The sequence below is a fragment of the Ambystoma mexicanum genome, chromosome 8 (genome assembly GCF_040938575.1).
Source record: "Ambystoma mexicanum isolate Mex_15411 chromosome 8, UKY_AmexF1_1, whole genome shotgun sequence".
NCBI lineage: Eukaryota > Metazoa > Chordata > Amphibia > Caudata > Ambystomatidae > Ambystoma > Ambystoma mexicanum.
The window spans coordinates 1,620,304,656-1,620,321,848 of NC_090929.1; positions in this window are offsets into that span (position 1 = coordinate 1,620,304,656).

The window sequence follows — 17,193 nt, forward strand, 5'->3', positions numbered from 1 at the left end:
TCATCAGTAGGGTGTAGCTGTGCCTCTCTAAGAATAGTGAGCAAGGGGTCCACGTCTGGATTCCCCTATTAACTTAGGGTGAGACCCAAAGTTACTTGAAATATGCAAATTACAAGGGGGGGTCCTGGGAGACTCTCTTCCAGACATGACTCCTGGTTACAAGAGCCTTACCCAGAGTCTTTAGCTCACTATCTTTCACAGAGAAGAAATATCCCAAACATATCAGTCTTTGTCCTGCCCTGGGGCAGTCCAGCACCGAAATGCTAGGCAATTCTCCTCTGATCAAGAGTACCAACAGCAACCCCAGACACGTGTTTCGGTCTAGTTGAACCTCATCAGTGGGGTGTAGCTGTGCCTCTCTAAGAATAGTGAGCAAGGGGTCCAAGTCTGGATTCCCCTAGTAACTTAGGGTGAGACCCAAAGTTACTTGAAATATGCACATAGCAAGGGGGCGTCCTGGGAGACTCTCTGCCAGACATGAGTCCTGGTTACAAGAGCCTTACCCAGAGTCTTTAGCTCACTATCTTTCACAGAGAAGAAACATCCCAAACATATCAGTCTTTGTCCTGCCCTGGGGCAGTCCAGCACCGAAATGCTAGGCAATTCTCCTCTGAACAAGAGTACCAACAGCAACCCCAGACACGTGTTTCGGTCTGGTTGAACCTCATCAGTAGGGTGTAGCTGTGCCTCTCTAAGAATAGTGAGCTAGGGGTCCACGTCTGGATGCCCCTAGTAACTTACGGTGAGACCCAAAGTTACTTGAAATATGCAAATAACAAGGGGGGTCCTAGGAGACTCTCTGCCAGACATGAGTCCTGGTTACAGGAGCCTTACCCAGAGTCTTTAGCTCACTATCTTTCACAGATAAGAAATATCCCAAACATATCAGTCTTTGTCCTGCCCTGGGGCAGTCCAGCACCGAAATCCAAGGCAATTCTCCTCTGAACAAGAGTACCTACAGCAACCCCAGACACGTGTTTCGGTCTGGTTGAACCTCATCAGTAGGGTGTAGCTGTGCCTCTCTAAGAATAGTGAGCAAGGTGTCCATGTCTGGATTCCCCTATTAACTTAGGGTGAGACCCAAAGTTACTTGAAATATGCAAATTACAAGGGGGGGTCCTGGGAGACTCTCTTCCAGACATGACTCCGGGTTACAAGAGCCTTACCCAGAGTCTTTAGCTCACTATCTTTCACAGAAAAGAAACATCCCAAACATATCAGTCTTTGTCCTGCCCTGGGGCAGTCCAGCACCGAAATACTAGGCAATTCTCCTCTGAACAAGAGTACTAACAGCAACCCCAGACACGTGTTTCGGTCTAGTTGAATCTCATTAGTAGGGTGTAGCTGTGCCTCTCTAAGAATAGTGAGCAAGGGGTACAAGTCTGGATTCCACTAGTAACTTAGGGTGAGACCCAAAGTTACTTGAAATATGCAAATAACAAGGGGGGTCCTGGGAGACTCTCTGCCAGACATGAGTCCTGGTTACAAGAGCATTACCCAGAGTCTTTAGCTCACATCTTTCACAGAGAAGAAATATCCCAAATATATCAGTCTTTGTCCTGCCCTGGGGCAGTCCAGCACCGAAATGCTAGGCAATTCTCCTCTGAACAAGAGTACCAACAGCAACCCCAGACACGTGTTTCGGTCCGGTTGAACCTCATCAGTAGGTTGTAGCTGTGCCTCTCTAAGAATAGTGAGCAAGGTGTCCATGTCTGGATTCCCCTATTAACCTAGGGTGAGACCCAAAGTTACTTGAAATATGCAAATAACAAGGGTGGTCCTGGGAAACTCTCTTCCAGACATGAGTCCTGGTTAAAAGAGCCTTACCCAGAGTCTTTAGCTCACTATCTTTCACAGAGAAGAAATATCCCAAACATATCAGTGTTTGTCCTGCCCTGGGGCAGTCCAGCACCGAAATCCAAGGCAATTCTCCTCTGAACAAGAGTACCAACAGCAACCCCAGACACGTGTTTCGGTCTGGTTGAACCTCATCAGTAGGGTGTAGCTGTGCCTCTCTAAGAATAGTGAGCTAGGGGTCCACGTCTGGATGCCCCTAGTAACTTACGGTGAGACCCAAAGTTACTTGAAATATGCAAATAACAAGGGGGGTCCTGGGAGACTCTCTGCCAGACATGAGTCCTGGTTACAAGAGCCTTACCCAGAGTCTTTAGCTCACTGTCTTTCACAGAGAAGAAATATCCCAAACATATCAGTCTTTATCCTGCTCTGGGGCAGTCCAGCACCGAAATGCTAGGCAATCCTCCTCTGAACAAGAGTACCAACAGCAACCCCAGACACGTGTTTCGGTCTAGTTGAACCTCATCAGTAGGGTGTAGCCGTGCCTCTCTAAGAATAGTGAGCAAGGGGTCCACGTCTGGATTCCCCTAGTAACATAGGGTGAGACCCAAAGTTATTTGAAATATGCAAAGAACAAGGGGTGTCCTGGGAGACTCTCTGCCAGACATGAGTCCTGGTTTCAAGAGCCTTACCCAGAGTCGTTAGCTCACTATCTTTCACAGAGAAGAAATATCCCAAACATATCAGTATTTGTCCTGCCCTGGAGCAGTCCAGCACCAAAATGCAAGGCAATTCTCCTCTGAACAAGAGTACCAACAGCATCCCCAGACACGTGTTTCGGTCTGGTTGAACCTCATCAGTAGGGTGTAGCTGTGCCTCTCTAAGAATAGTGAGCAAGGGGTCCACGTCTGGATTCCCCTAGTAACTTACGGTGAGACCCAATGTTACTTGAAATATGCAAATAACAAGGGGGGTCCTGGGAGACTCTCTGCCAGACATGAGTCCTGGTTACAAGAGCCTTACCCAGAATCGTTAGCTCACTATATTTCACAGAGAAGAAATATCCCAAACATATCAGTCTTTGTCCTGCCCTGGGGCAGTCCAGCACCGAAAAGCTAGGCAATTCTCCTCTGAACAAAAGCACCAACAGCAACCCCAGACACGTGTTTCGGTCTGGTTGAACCTCATCAGTAGGGTGTAGCTGTGCCTCTCTAAGAATAGTGAGCAAGGGGTCCACGTCTGGATTCCCCTAGTAACTTAGGGTGAGACCCAAAGTTACTTGAAATTTGCAAATAACAAGGGGGGTCCTGGGAGACTCTCTGCCAGACATGAGTCCTGGTTACAAGAGCCTTACCCAGAATTGTTAGCTCACTATATTTCCCAGAGAAGAAATATCCCAAACATATCAGTCTTTGTCCTGCCCTGGGGCAGTCCAGCACTGAAAAGCTAGGCAATTCTCCTCTGAACAAAAGCACCAACAGCATCCCCACACACGTGTTTCGGTCTGGTTGAACCTCATCAGTAGGGTGTAGCTGTGCCTCTCTAAGAATAGTGAGCAAGGGGTCCACGTCTGGATTCCCCTAGTAACTTAGGGTGAGACCCAAAGTTACTTGAAATTTGCAAATAACAAGGGGGGTCCTGGGAGACTCTATGCCAGACATGAGTCCTGGTTACAAGAGCCTTACCCAGAGTCTTCAGCTCACTATCTTTCACAGAGAAGAAATATCCCAAACATATCAGTCTTTGTCCTGCCCTGGGGCAGTCCAGCACCAAAATGCTAGGCAATTCTCTTCTGAACAAGAGTACCAACAGCAACCCCAGACACGTGTTTCGTTCTGGTTAACCTCATCAGTAGGGTGTAGCTGTGCCTCTCTAAGAATAGTGAGCAAGGGGTCCACGTCTGGATTCCCCTAGTAACTTAGGGTGAGACCCAAAGTTACTTGAAATATGCAAATAACAAGGGGGGTCCTGGGAGACTCTCTGCCAGACATGAGACCTGGTTACAGGAGCCTTACCCAGAGTCTTTAGCTCATTTTCTTTCACAGAGAAGAAATATCCCACACATATCAGTCTTTGTCCTGCACTGGGGCAGTCCAGCACCGAAATGCTAGGCAATTCTCCTCTGAACAAGAGTACGAACAGCAACCCCAGACACGTGTTTCGGTCTGGTTGAACCTCATCAGTATTGTGTAGCTGTGGCTCTCTAAGAATAGTGAGCAAGGGGTCCACCTCTGGATTCCCCTAGTAACTTAGGGTGAGACCCAAAGTTACTTGAAATGTGCAAATAACAAGGGGGGTCCTGGGAGACTCTCTGCCAGACATGAGTCCTGGTTACAAGAGCCTTACCCAGAGTCTTCAGCTCACTATCTTTCACAGAGAAGACATATCCCAAACATATCAGTCTTTGTCCTGCCCTGGGGCAGTCCAGCACCAAAATGCTAGGCAATTCTCCTCTGAACAAGAGTACCAACAGCATCCCCAGACACGTGTTTCGTTCTGGTTAACCTCATCAATAGGGTGTAGCTGTGCCTATCTAAGAATAGTGAGCAAGGGGTCCTCGTCTGGATTCCCCTAGTAACTTAGGGTGAGACCCAAAGTTACTTGAAATTTGCAAATAACAAGGGGGGTCCTGGGAGACTCTCTGCCAGACATGAGTCCTGGTTACAAGAGCCTTACCCAGAGTATTTAGCTCACTATCTTTCACAGAGAAGAAATATCCCAAACATATCAGTCTTTGTCCTGCCCTGGGGCAGTCCAGGACCAAAATGCTAGGCAATTCTCCTCTGAACAAGAGTACCAAGAGCAACCCCAGACACGTGTTTCGTTCTGGTTAACCTCATCAGTAGGGTGTAGCTGTGCCTCCCTAAGAATAGTGAGCAAGGGGTCCACGTCTGGATTACCCTAGTAACTTAGGGTGAGACCCAAAGTTACTTGAAATTTGCAAATAACAAGGACTCTCTGCCAGACATGACTCCTGGTTACAAACACCTTACCCAGAGTCTTTAGCTCACTATCTTTCACAGAGAAGAAATATCCCAAACATATCAGTCTTTGTCCTGCCCTGGGGCAGTCCAGCACGGAAATGCTAGGCAATTCTCCTCTGAACAAGAGTACCAACAGCAACCCCAGACAGTTGTTACGGTCTGGTTGAACCTCATCAGTAGGGTGTAGCTGTGCCTCTCTAAGAATGGTGAGCAACGGGTCCACGTCTGGATTGCCCTAGTAACTTAGGGTGAGACCCAAAGTTACTTGAAATATGCAAATAACAAGGGGGGTCCTGGGAGACTCTCTGCCAGACATGAGTCCTGGTTACAAGAGCCTTACCCAGAGTCTTTAGCTCACTATCTTTCACAGAGAAGAAATATCCCAAACATATCAGTCTTTGTCCTGCCCTGGGGCAGTCCTGCACCAAAATGCTAGGCAATTCTCCTCTGAACAAGAGTACCAACAGCAACCCCAGACACGTGTTTCGGTCTGCTTGAACCTCATCAGTAGGGTGTAGCTGTGGCTCTCTAAGAATAGTGAGCAAGGGGTCCACCTCTGGATTCCCCTAGTAACTTAGGGTGAGACCCAAAGTTACTTGAAATATGCAAATAACAAGGGGGGTCCTGGGAGACTCTCTGCCAGACATGAGTCCTGGTTACAAGAGCCTTACCCAGAGTCTTTAGCTCACTTTCTTTCACAGAGAAGAAATATCCCACACATATCAGTCTTTGCCCTGCCCTGGGCAGTCCAGCACCAAAATGCTAGGCAATTCTCCTCTGAACAAGAGTACCAACAGCAACCCCAGACACGTGTTTCGGTCTGGTTGAACCTCATCAGTAGGGTGTAGCTGTGCCTCTCTAAGAATAGTGAGCAAGGGGTCCACGTCTGGATTCCCCTAGTAACTTAGGGTAAGACCCAAAGTTACTTGAAATTTGCAAATAACAAGGGGGGTCCTGGGAGGCTCTCTGCCAGACATGAGTCCTGGTTACAAGAGCCTTACCCAGAGTCTTCAGCTCACTATCTTTCACAGAGAAGAAATATCCCAAACATATCAGTCTTTGTCCTGCCCTGGGGCAGTCCAGCACCAAAATGCTAGGCAATTCTCCTCTGAACAAGAGTACCAACAGCAACCCCAGACATGTGTTTCGTTCTGGTTAACCTCATCAATAGGGTGTAGCTGTGCCTCTCTAAGAATAGTGAGCAAGGGGTCCTCGTCTGGATTCCCCTAGTAACTTAGGGTGAGACCCAAAGTTACTTGAAATATGCACATAGCAAGGGGGCGTCCTGGGAGACTCTCTGCCAGACATGAGTCCTGGTTACAAGAGCCTTACCCAGAGTCTTTAGCTCACTATCTTTCACAGAGAAGAAATATCCCAAACATATCAGTCTTTGTCCTGCCCTGGGGCAGTCCTGCACCAAAATGCTAGGCAATTCTCCTCTGAACAAGAGTACCAACAGCAACCCCAGACACGTGTTTCGGTCTGGTTGAACCTCATCAGTAGGGTGTAGCTGTGGCTCTCTAAGAATAGTGAGCAAGGGGTCCTCGTCTGGATTCCCCTAGTAACTTAGGGTGAGACCCAAAGTTACTTGAAATTTGCAAATAACAAGGGGGGTCCTGGGAGACTCTCTGCCAGACATGAGTCCTGGTTACAAGAGTCTTACCCAGAGTATTTAGCTCACTATCTTTCACAGAGAAGAAATATCCCAAACATATCAGTCTTTGTCCTGCCCTGGGGCAGTCCAGGACCAAAATGCTAGGCAATTCTCCTCTGAACAAGATTACCAACAGCAACCCCAGACACGTGTTTCGGTCTAGTTGAACCTCATCAGTAGGGTGTAGCTGTGCCTCTCTAAGAATAGTGAGCAAGGGGTCCACGTCTGGATTCCCCTAGTAACATAGGGTGAGACCCAAAGTTATTTGAAATATGCAAATAACAAGGGGGGTCCTTAGAGACTCTCTGCCAGACATGAGTCCTGGTTTCAAGAGCCTTACCCAGAGTCGTTAGCTCACTATCTTTCACAGAGAAGAAATATCCCAAACATATCAGTCTTTGTCCTGCCCTGGGGCAGTCCAGCACCGAAAAGCTAGGCAATTCTCCTCTGAACAAAAGCACCAACAGCAACCCCAGACACGTGTTTCGGTCTGGTTAAACCTCATCAGTAGGGTGTAGCTGTGCCTCTCTAAGAATAGTGAGCAAGGGGTCCACGTCTGGATTCCCCTAGTAACTTAGGGTGAGACCCAAAGTTACTTGAAATTTGCAAATAACAAGGGGGGTCCTGGGAGACTCTCTGCCAGACATGAGTCCTGGTTACAAGAGCCTTACCCAGAATTGTTAGCTCACTATATTTCACAGAGAAGAAATATCCCAAACATATCAGTCTTTGTCCTGCCCTGGGGCAGTCCAGCACCAAAATGCTAGGCAATTCTCCTCTGAACAAGAGTACCAACAGCAACCCCAGACACGTGTTTCGGTCTGGTTGAACCTCATCAGTAGGGTGTAGCTGTGCCTCTCTAAGAATAGTGAGCAAGGGGTCCACGTCTGGATTCCCCTAGTAACTTAGGGTGAGACCCAAAGTTACTTGAAATTTGCAAATAACAAGGGGGGTCCTGGGAGGCTCTCTGCCAGACATGAGTCCTGGTTACAAGAGCCTTACCCAGAGTCTTCAGCTCACTATCTTTCACAGAGAAGAAATATCCCAAACATATCAGTCTTTGTCCTGCCCTGGGGCAGTCCAGCACCAAAATGCTAGGCAATTCTCCTCTGAACAAGAGTACCAACAGCATCCCCAGACATGTGTTTCATTCTGGTTAACCTCATCAATAGGGTGTAGCTGTGCCTCTCTAAGAATAGTGAGCAAGGGGTCCTCGTCTGGATTCCCCTAGTAACTTAGGGTGAGACCCAAAATTACTTGAAATTTGCAAATAACAAGGGGGGTCCTGGGAGACTCTCTGCCAGACATGAGTCCTGGTTACAAGAGTCTTACCCAGAGTATTTAGCTCACTATCTTTCACAGAGAAGAAATATCCCAAACATATCAGTCTTTGTCCTGCCCTGGGGCAGTCCAGGACCAAAATGCTAGGCAATTCTCCTCTGAACAAGAGTACCAACAGCAACCCCAGACACGTGTTTCGGTCTGGTTGAATCTCATCAGTAGGGTGTAGCTGTGCCTCTCTAAGAATAGTGAGCAAGGGTCCACGTCTGAATATCCCTAGTAACTTAGGGTGAGACCCAAAGTTACTTGAAATATGCAAATAACAAGGGGGGCCCTGGGAGACTCGCTGCCAGACATGAGTCCTGGCTACAAGAGCCTTACCCAGAATCGTTAGCTCACTATATTTCACAGAGAAGAAATATCCGAAACATATCAGTCTTTGTCCTGCCCTGGGGCAGCCCAGCACCGAAATGCTAGGCAATTCTCCTCTGAACAAAAGCACCAACAGCAACCCCAGACACGTGTTTCGGTCTGGTTGAACCTCATCAGTAGGGTGTAGCTGTGCCTCTCTAAGAATAGTGAGCAAGGGGTCCACATCTGGATTCCCCTAGTAACATAGGGTGAGACCCAAAGTTACTTGAAATATGCAAATAACAAGGGGGGGTCCTGGGAGACTCTCTGCCAGACATGAGTCCTGGTTACAAGAGCCTTACCTAGAGTCTTTAGCTCACTATCTTTCACAGAGAAGAAATATCCCAAACATATCAGTCTTTGTCCTGCCCTGGGGCAGTCCAGCACCGAAATGCTAGGCAATTCCCCTCTGAACAAGAGTACCAACAGCAACCCCAGACACGTGTTTCGGTCTGGTTGAATCTCATCAGTAGGGTGTAGCTGTGCCTCTCTAAGAATAGTGAGCAAGGGGTCCACGTCTGGATTCCCCTAGTAACTTAGGGTGAGACCCAAAGTTACTTGAAATTTGCAAATAACAAGGGGGGTCCTGGGAGACTCTCTGCCAGACATGAGTCCTGGTTACAAGAGCCTTACCCAGAGTCTTCAGCTCACTATCTTTCACAGAGAAGAAATATCCCAAACATATCAGTCTTTGTCCTGCCCTGGGGCAGTCCAGCACCAAAATGCTAGGCAATTCTCCTCTGAACAAGAGTACCAACAGCATCCCCAGACACGTGTTTCGTTCTGGTTAACCTCATCAATCAGGTGTAGCTGTGCCTCTCTAAGAATAGTGAGCAAAGGGTCCACGTCTGGATTCGCCTTGTAACTTAGGGTGAGACCCAAAGTTATTTGAAATATGCAAATAACAAGGGGGGCATTGGGAGACTCTCTGCCAGACATGAGTCCTGGTTACAAGAGCCTTACCCAGAGTCGTTAGCTCACTATCTTTCACAGAGAAGAAATATCCCAAACATATCAGTCTTTGTCCTGCCCTGGGGCAGTCCAGCACCGAAATGCTAGGCAATTCTCCTCTGAACAAGAGCACCAACAGCAAGCCCAGACACGTGTTCCGGTCTGGTTGAACCTCATCAGTAGGGTGTAGCTGTGCCTCTCTAAGAATAGTGAGCAAGGGGTCCACGTCTGGATTCCCCTATTAACTTAGGGTGAGACCCAAAGTTACTTGAAATATGCAAATTACAAGGGGGGGTCCTGGGAGACTCTCTTCCAGACATGACTCCTGGTTACAAGAGCCTTACCCAGAGTCTTTAGCTCACTATCTTTCACAGAGAAGAAATATCCCAAACATATCAGTCTTTGTCCTGCCCTGGGGCAGTCCAGCACCGAAATGCTAGGCAATTCTCCTCTGATCAAGAGTACCAACAGCAACCCCAGACACGTGTTTCGGTCTAGTTGAACCTCATCAGTGGGGTGTAGCTGTGCCTCTCTAAGAATAGTGAGCAAGGGGTCCAAGTCTGGATTCCCCTAGTAACTTAGGGTGAGACCCAAAGTTACTTGAAATATGCACATAGCAAGGGGGCGTCCTGGGAGACTCTCTGCCAGACATGAGTCCTGGTTACAAGAGCCTTACCCAGAGTCTTTAGCTCACTATCTTTCACAGAGAAGAAACATCCCAAACATATCAGTCTTTGTCCTGCCCTGGGGCAGTCCAGCACCGAAATGCTAGGCAATTCTCCTCTGAACAAGAGTACCAACAGCAACCCCAGACACGTGTTTCGGTCTGGTTGAACCTCATCAGTAGGGTGTAGCTGTGCCTCTCTAAGAATAGTGAGCTAGGGGTCCACGTCTGGATGCCCCTAGTAACTTACGGTGAGACCCAAAGTTACTTGAAATATGCAAATAACAAGGGGGGTCCTAGGAGACTCTCTGCCAGACATGAGTCCTGGTTACAGGAGCCTTACCCAGAGTCTTTAGCTCACTATCTTTCACAGATAAGAAATATCCCAAACATATCAGTCTTTGTCCTGCCCTGGGGCAGTCCAGCACCGAAATCCAAGGCAATTCTCCTCTGAACAAGAGTACCTACAGCAACCCCAGACACGTGTTTCGGTCTGGTTGAACCTCATCAGTAGGGTGTAGCTGTGCCTCTCTAAGAATAGTGAGCAAGGTGTCCATGTCTGGATTCCCCTATTAACTTAGGGTGAGACCCAAAGTTACTTGAAATATGCAAATTACAAGGGGGGGTCCTGGGAGACTCTCTTCCAGACATGACTCCGGGTTACAAGAGCCTTACCCAGAGTCTTTAGCTCACTATCTTTCACAGAAAAGAAACATCCCAAACATATCAGTCTTTGTCCTGCCCTGGGGCAGTCCAGCACCGAAATACTAGGCAATTCTCCTCTGAACAAGAGTACTAACAGCAACCCCAGACACGTGTTTCGGTCTAGTTGAATCTCATTAGTAGGGTGTAGCTGTGCCTCTCTAAGAATAGTGAGCAAGGGGTACAAGTCTGGATTCCACTAGTAACTTAGGGTGAGACCCAAAGTTACTTGAAATATGCAAATAACAAGGGGGGTCCTGGGAGACTCTCTGCCAGACATGAGTCCTGGTTACAAGAGCATTACCCAGAGTCTTTAGCTCACATCTTTCACAGAGAAGAAATATCCCAAATATATCAGTCTTTGTCCTGCCCTGGGGCAGTCCAGCACCGAAATGCTAGGCAATTCTCCTCTGAACAAGAGTACCAACAGCAACCCCAGACACGTGTTTCGGTCCGGTTGAACCTCATCAGTAGGTTGTAGCTGTGCCTCTCTAAGAATAGTGAGCAAGGTGTCCATGTCTGGATTCCCCTATTAACCTAGGGTGAGACCCAAAGTTACTTGAAATATGCAAATAACAAGGGTGGTCCTGGGAAACTCTCTTCCAGACATGAGTCCTGGTTAAAAGAGCCTTACCCAGAGTCTTTAGCTCACTATCTTTCACAGAGAAGAAATATCCCAAACATATCAGTGTTTGTCCTGCCCTGGGGCAGTCCAGCACCGAAATCCAAGGCAATTCTCCTCTGAACAAGAGTACCAACAGCAACCCCAGACACGTGTTTCGGTCTGGTTGAACCTCATCAGTAGGGTGTAGCTGTGCCTCTCTAAGAATAGTGAGCTAGGGGTCCACGTCTGGATGCCCCTAGTAACTTACGGTGAGACCCAAAGTTACTTGAAATATGCAAATAACAAGGGGGGTCCTGGGAGACTCTCTGCCAGACATGAGTCCTGGTTACAAGAGCCTTACCCAGAGTCTTTAGCTCACTGTCTTTCACAGAGAAGAAATATCCCAAACATATCAGTCTTTATCCTGCTCTGGGGCAGTCCAGCACCGAAATGCTAGGCAATCCTCCTCTGAACAAGAGTACCAACAGCAACCCCAGACACGTGTTTCGGTCTAGTTGAACCTCATCAGTAGGGTGTAGCCGTGCCTCTCTAAGAATAGTGAGCAAGGGGTCCACGTCTGGATTCCCCTAGTAACATAGGGTGAGACCCAAAGTTATTTGAAATATGCAAAGAACAAGGGGTGTCCTGGGAGACTCTCTGCCAGACATGAGTCCTGGTTTCAAGAGCCTTACCCAGAGTCGTTAGCTCACTATCTTTCACAGAGAAGAAATATCCCAAACATATCAGTATTTGTCCTGCCCTGGAGCAGTCCAGCACCAAAATGCAAGGCAATTCTCCTCTGAACAAGAGTACCAACAGCATCCCCAGACACGTGTTTCGGTCTGGTTGAACCTCATCAGTAGGGTGTAGCTGTGCCTCTCTAAGAATAGTGAGCAAGGGGTCCACGTCTGGATTCCCCTAGTAACTTACGGTGAGACCCAATGTTACTTGAAATATGCAAATAACAAGGGGGGTCCTGGGAGACTCTCTGCCAGACATGAGTCCTGGTTACAAGAGCCTTACCCAGAATCGTTAGCTCACTATATTTCACAGAGAAGAAATATCCCAAACATATCAGTCTTTGTCCTGCCCTGGGGCAGTCCAGCACCGAAAAGCTAGGCAATTCTCCTCTGAACAAAAGCACCAACAGCAACCCCAGACACGTGTTTCGGTCTGGTTGAACCTCATCAGTAGGGTGTAGCTGTGCCTCTCTAAGAATAGTGAGCAAGGGGTCCACGTCTGGATTCCCCTAGTAACTTAGGGTGAGACCCAAAGTTACTTGAAATTTGCAAATAACAAGGGGGGTCCTGGGAGACTCTCTGCCAGACATGAGTCCTGGTTACAAGAGCCTTACCCAGAATTGTTAGCTCACTATATTTCCCAGAGAAGAAATATCCCAAACATATCAGTCTTTGTCCTGCCCTGGGGCAGTCCAGCACTGAAAAGCTAGGCAATTCTCCTCTGAACAAAAGCACCAACAGCATCCCCACACACGTGTTTCGGTCTGGTTGAACCTCATCAGTAGGGTGTAGCTGTGCCTCTCTAAGAATAGTGAGCAAGGGGTCCACGTCTGGATTCCCCTAGTAACTTAGGGTGAGACCCAAAGTTACTTGAAATTTGCAAATAACAAGGGGGGTCCTGGGAGACTCTATGCCAGACATGAGTCCTGGTTACAAGAGCCTTACCCAGAGTCTTCAGCTCACTATCTTTCACAGAGAAGAAATATCCCAAACATATCAGTCTTTGTCCTGCCCTGGGGCAGTCCAGCACCAAAATGCTAGGCAATTCTCTTCTGAACAAGAGTACCAACAGCAACCCCAGACACGTGTTTCGTTCTGGTTAACCTCATCAGTAGGGTGTAGCTGTGCCTCTCTAAGAATAGTGAGCAAGGGGTCCACGTCTGGATTCCCCTAGTAACTTAGGGTGAGACCCAAAGTTACTTGAAATATGCAAATAACAAGGGGGGTCCTGGGAGACTCTCTGCCAGACATGAGACCTGGTTACAGGAGCCTTACCCAGAGTCTTTAGCTCATTTTCTTTCACAGAGAAGAAATATCCCACACATATCAGTCTTTGTCCTGCACTGGGGCAGTCCAGCACCGAAATGCTAGGCAATTCTCCTCTGAACAAGAGTACGAACAGCAACCCCAGACACGTGTTTCGGTCTGGTTGAACCTCATCAGTATTGTGTAGCTGTGGCTCTCTAAGAATAGTGAGCAAGGGGTCCACCTCTGGATTCCCCTAGTAACTTAGGGTGAGACCCAAAGTTACTTGAAATGTGCAAATAACAAGGGGGGTCCTGGGAGACTCTCTGCCAGACATGAGTCCTGGTTACAAGAGCCTTACCCAGAGTCTTCAGCTCACTATCTTTCACAGAGAAGACATATCCCAAACATATCAGTCTTTGTCCTGCCCTGGGGCAGTCCAGCACCAAAATGCTAGGCAATTCTCCTCTGAACAAGAGTACCAACAGCATCCCCAGACACGTGTTTCGTTCTGGTTAACCTCATCAATAGGGTGTAGCTGTGCCTATCTAAGAATAGTGAGCAAGGGGTCCTCGTCTGGATTCCCCTAGTAACTTAGGGTGAGACCCAAAGTTACTTGAAATTTGCAAATAACAAGGGGGGTCCTGGGAGACTCTCTGCCAGACATGAGTCCTGGTTACAAGAGCCTTACCCAGAGTATTTAGCTCACTATCTTTCACAGAGAAGAAATATCCCAAACATATCAGTCTTTGTCCTGCCCTGGGGCAGTCCAGGACCAAAATGCTAGGCAATTCTCCTCTGAACAAGAGTACCAAGAGCAACCCCAGACACGTGTTTCGTTCTGGTTAACCTCATCAGTAGGGTGTAGCTGTGCCTCCCTAAGAATAGTGAGCAAGGGGTCCACGTCTGGATTACCCTAGTAACTTAGGGTGAGACCCAAAGTTACTTGAAATTTGCAAATAACAAGGACTCTCTGCCAGACATGACTCCTGGTTACAAACACCTTACCCAGAGTCTTTAGCTCACTATCTTTCACAGAGAAGAAATATCCCAAACATATCAGTCTTTGTCCTGCCCTGGGGCAGTCCAGCACGGAAATGCTAGGCAATTCTCCTCTGAACAAGAGTACCAACAGCAACCCCAGACAGTTGTTACGGTCTGGTTGAACCTCATCAGTAGGGTGTAGCTGTGCCTCTCTAAGAATGGTGAGCAACGGGTCCACGTCTGGATTGCCCTAGTAACTTAGGGTGAGACCCAAAGTTACTTGAAATATGCAAATAACAAGGGGGGTCCTGGGAGACTCTCTGCCAGACATGAGTCCTGGTTACAAGAGCCTTACCCAGAGTCTTTAGCTCACTATCTTTCACAGAGAAGAAATATCCCAAACATATCAGTCTTTGTCCTGCCCTGGGGCAGTCCTGCACCAAAATGCTAGGCAATTCTCCTCTGAACAAGAGTACCAACAGCAACCCCAGACACGTGTTTCGGTCTGCTTGAACCTCATCAGTAGGGTGTAGCTGTGGCTCTCTAAGAATAGTGAGCAAGGGGTCCACCTCTGGATTCCCCTAGTAACTTAGGGTGAGACCCAAAGTTACTTGAAATATGCAAATAACAAGGGGGGTCCTGGGAGACTCTCTGCCAGACATGAGTCCTGGTTACAAGAGCCTTACCCAGAGTCTTTAGCTCACTTTCTTTCACAGAGAAGAAATATCCCACACATATCAGTCTTTGCCCTGCCCTGGGCAGTCCAGCACCAAAATGCTAGGCAATTCTCCTCTGAACAAGAGTACCAACAGCAACCCCAGACACGTGTTTCGGTCTGGTTGAACCTCATCAGTAGGGTGTAGCTGTGCCTCTCTAAGAATAGTGAGCAAGGGGTCCACGTCTGGATTCCCCTAGTAACTTAGGGTAAGACCCAAAGTTACTTGAAATTTGCAAATAACAAGGGGGGTCCTGGGAGGCTCTCTGCCAGACATGAGTCCTGGTTACAAGAGCCTTACCCAGAGTCTTCAGCTCACTATCTTTCACAGAGAAGAAATATCCCAAACATATCAGTCTTTGTCCTGCCCTGGGGCAGTCCAGCACCAAAATGCTAGGCAATTCTCCTCTGAACAAGAGTACCAACAGCAACCCCAGACATGTGTTTCGTTCTGGTTAACCTCATCAATAGGGTGTAGCTGTGCCTCTCTAAGAATAGTGAGCAAGGGGTCCTCGTCTGGATTCCCCTAGTAACTTAGGGTGAGACCCAAAGTTACTTGAAATATGCACATAGCAAGGGGGCGTCCTGGGAGACTCTCTGCCAGACATGAGTCCTGGTTACAAGAGCCTTACCCAGAGTCTTTAGCTCACTATCTTTCACAGAGAAGAAATATCCCAAACATATCAGTCTTTGTCCTGCCCTGGGGCAGTCCTGCACCAAAATGCTAGGCAATTCTCCTCTGAACAAGATTACCAACAGCAACCCCAGACACGTGTTTCGGTCTAGTTGAACCTCATCAGTAGGGTGTAGCTGTGCCTCTCTAAGAATAGTGAGCAAGGGGTCCACGTCTGGATTCCCCTAGTAACATAGGGTGAGACCCAAAGTTATTTGAAATATGCAAATAACAAGGGGGGTCCTTAGAGACTCTCTGCCAGACATGAGTCCTGGTTTCAAGAGCCTTACCCAGAGTCGTTAGCTCACTATCTTTCACAGAGAAGAAATATCCCAAACATATCAGTCTTTGTCCTGCCCTGGGGCAGTCCAGCACCGAAAAGCTAGGCAATTCTCCTCTGAACAAAAGCACCAACAGCAACCCCAGACACGTGTTTCGGTCTGGTTAAACCTCATCAGTAGGGTGTAGCTGTGCCTCTCTAAGAATAGTGAGCAAGGGGTCCACGTCTGGATTCCCCTAGTAACTTAGGGTGAGACCCAAAGTTACTTGAAATTTGCAAATAACAAGGGGGGTCCTGGGAGACTCTCTGCCAGACATGAGTCCTGGTTACAAGAGCCTTACCCAGAATTGTTAGCTCACTATATTTCACAGAGAAGAAATATCCCAAACATATCAGTCTTTGTCCTGCCCTGGGGCAGTCCAGCACCAAAATGCTAGGCAATTCTCCTCTGAACAAGAGTACCAACAGCAACCCCAGACACGTGTTTCGGTCTGGTTGAACCTCATCAGTAGGGTGTAGCTGTGCCTCTCTAAGAATAGTGAGCAAGGGGTCCACGTCTGGATTCCCCTAGTAACTTAGGGTGAGACCCAAAGTTACTTGAAATTTGCAAATAACAAGGGGGGTCCTGGGAGGCTCTCTGCCAGACATGAGTCCTGGTTACAAGAGCCTTACCCAGAGTCTTCAGCTCACTATCTTTCACAGAGAAGAAATATCCCAAACATATCAGTCTTTGTCCTGCCCTGGGGCAGTCCAGCACCAAAATGCTAGGCAATTCTCCTCTGAACAAGAGTACCAACAGCATCCCCAGACATGTGTTTCATTCTGGTTAACCTCATCAATAGGGTGTAGCTGTGCCTCTCTAAGAATAGTGAGCAAGGGGTCCTCGTCTGGATTCCCCTAGTAACTTAGGGTGAGACCCAAAATTACTTGAAATTTGCAAATAACAAGGGGGGTCCTGGGAGACTCTCTGCCAGACATGAGTCCTGGTTACAAGAGTCTTACCCAGAGTATTTAGCTCACTATCTTTCACAGAGAAGAAATATCCCAAACATATCAGTCTTTGTCCTGCCCTGGGGCAGTCCAGGACCAAAATGCTAGGCAATTCTCCTCTGAACAAGAGTACCAACAGCAACCTCAGACACGTGTTTCGTTCTGGTTAACCTCATCAATAGGGTGTAGCTGTGCCTCTCTAAGAATAGTGAGCAAGGGGTCCTCGTCTGGATTCCCCTAGTAACTTAGGGTGAGACCCAAAATTACTTGAAATTTGCAAATAACAAGGGGGGTCCTGGGAGACTCTCTGCCAGACATGAGTCCTGGTTACAAGAGCCTTACCCAGAGTCTTCAGCTCACTATATTTCACAGAGAAGAAATATCCCAAAGATATCAGTCTTTGTCCTGCCCTGGGGCAGTCCAGCACGGAAATGCTAGGCAATTCCCCTCTGAACAAGAGTACCAACAGCAACCCCAGACAGTTGTTATGGTCTGGTTGAACCTCATCAGTAGGGTGT